A 2,595-nucleotide genomic window follows, 5' to 3' on the forward strand; every position below is an offset into this window, starting at 1 on the left:
CTTTGGTGGTCAAAGACTTAATAGAAGTTAATTAGCCAGTGTTCATATTTAGTAAATGAAAATTAGTGAGTTGAAGCTTATATTGTTAAGTTTTATTGTATATCATCTGGCAGGGAAAACAAGATCATTTAAGATTCATGTTTTTGGTGGCAAACAAATTGAACAAGTATTGTTCTTATTTTACTCACTCATTGATGTTTTCATTTTTCAACAGAAATGTTTTGTTTTTTCAGCTCTGTATGGCTGATCTGACCTCAGTGGAAGTTGTTCGTTTAAATGGTTTCGGGACATTGAAGTAAAACAACACGAGGTAAAATACAAAGTGCTTATTTATTTTTTAACTTGTTCATCCAGTAGTATATGATAAAACGTTTTTGAACTTGTTCATCCAGTATTATATGGTACATACAACACTAATGTAGAATATAAATCACTGAGTTGCGGCTTCTCTGAACAAACATCTGTTTACTTTATGTCCACAGTTTTTTGAGAAACAAACAGGGCATCTGTTTTCCCAGTTTGTAGATTTTCTCGTTTTGCAGAATGTCCCACCAAGAGTGAAGGGCTGCCTGTTTGCTTCAGATTCCCAGTCCTCCTCGCTGATGATTTCTGAAGTCCTTACGCAGTCACCCCAGTCTTCAACCTCAGTTTGTACAGGTGATAATGTTTTTGAACCATAGTTCATTGTCATGTCATTGGAGTTGTTCAGCTGCTCCAGTTCTGACTGTAACTCTGTTTTGAGTACAGCAAGTCTAGCCTCAAGAATGGCAATTCTTTTAATTTTGCGGTTAAGTCTCTCCATTGTACAGATCATAAATTGCTGTAGGTTTCAAGTTTTGTAATGATATTAAGTATGCGTTACATATTAAATATGCACAAAAATAATGCATTCGATCTGCATTTCACAAGTGTAAAACATCACAAATGAATGGTATTTCAATCTACTTTTTTGTCAAACCATATGACATTATTTGTTCATTAGTAAAACAAATTGATGAATATCAAAGCGATTCATGATACTGAGCATTTATTAAACATTTCACTTTATTGTTTGTCAAACCAAATGCTAAGTGTCAAATCTATTCATGACACTGAGCATTTATCAAACATTTCACTCTATTATTTGTCAAACCAAAAGATGAAAGTCAAATTATTTACAGATGCTAAGCAGTTTATCATACATTTCACTTTATTATATGTCAAACCAAATGCTAAATGTCATGTCTTGAATCGATTCATGATATTTAGCATTTGTCATACATTTCACTCTATTATTTGTCAAACCAAAAGATGAATGTCAAATTATTTACAGATGCTAAACAGTTTATCATAAATTTTACTCATTTTATTTGTCAAACCAAAAAATGAATGTCAAATTATTTGAAGATGCTAAGCATCTTATCATACATTTTACTCTCTTTATGACAAATCGACTCACAAATTTAAGCAAACCAGGTGACGATGTACAAATAATTTAGGGTGACGAGCTTTTTGGTTACCTCGCCCGGCCAAACAAAAAGACTTATATATATACTAAAAGTGTTTTTGTTTGGTCGGGCGAGCGAACCAAAAAGCTCGTCACCCCAAAATACTTGTACATCGTCACTTTGTGTGCCTAATTTTGTGAGTCAACTAAATCGTTCTAAATTCAATGTAAAAAAAAGTTTCATAAGGGGGGTACTCAGCGTGAAAAAACTACATCGCTTAAACGCAAATGCGCTTTGGTAGGTATATAGCTAAAACGCAAATGCGCTGTGGTGAAAATCCAAAGTCAAAAATTTTGAAAAATTTGAAAAGTTGTCAAAAAAATCATAATTTTAAGCACGTTGTTAGTGTACTGCTCTGTCATTTGTAAATCAAAACTGAGATAAAGGTTAATATGTTTTGAGACTAAGCATTTACAACTTACTGCAAGTCCAATGTTATAAATGAAACCAAAATTTACCAGAGTAAACATTAATGTGCTATTGTATGTAAGAATGTTTCGTCTTTTACACGTTTCATTTCATTTTTTCAGATGAGATGCCATACACAGGGGATCCGACAGAAGACAGCAGACAGAATTCGTCGATCTATTTGAAATGTCATTGTTTATTTGAAAAAAGATACCTATCCACACTTGTTCGTTTTAAAATATTGTTTGTATTATATGTGCTTTGTACCGTTGCTTTTTGTTTATCAGTAATTCTCCAACACTTGTATTTCGTGTTTTACATGAACATTGAAAATTTATCATACAGTAAATCATTTCGAAAATGAAATTTAAATGGAGAAATACTGATTTATCTGTTTGCTTTTAATGTTTGTGCTGTCTTGCTTACCCCAGTAACGCGGGTCTTGTTTGCTATTGTGAGTACTGTTGTTATTTTTTTTGGCCATCCAAAGTATTGTTCACGAAAGATAACACATTTTTTTCATAAAATTGGTTACATTTTGGTCTGTCGATTTTTTTCATTGAAACCACAGTCAAACGGTTTTTCACTATATTTTTTTATGAGAAACAGCCAGACTTGGTCACGGCTGAAACCGAGGAACATTTGTGATTGAACAAAATTTTAGCAGTAATACTGCTTGTAATTCATAAATTTATTAAGC

The 2,595-nt window shown here is 32.5% G+C and overlaps 1 long non-coding RNA gene across 1 annotated transcript; it reads left to right on the forward strand.

The window, feature by feature from the left end:
• Positions 1-247: 247 nt before the first annotated feature.
• Positions 248-2,118, forward strand: LOC128207029 (uncharacterized). Its single transcript, XR_008256636.1, has 3 exons — positions 248-310; positions 543-657; positions 2,018-2,118. It is a non-coding gene; the product is annotated as an uncharacterized LOC128207029 (long non-coding RNA).
• Positions 2,119-2,595: the final 477 nt, after the last annotated feature.

The sequence above is a fragment of the Mya arenaria genome, chromosome 10, assembly GCF_026914265.1.
Source record: "Mya arenaria isolate MELC-2E11 chromosome 10, ASM2691426v1".
Classification (NCBI taxonomy): domain Eukaryota; kingdom Metazoa; phylum Mollusca; class Bivalvia; order Myida; family Myidae; genus Mya; species Mya arenaria.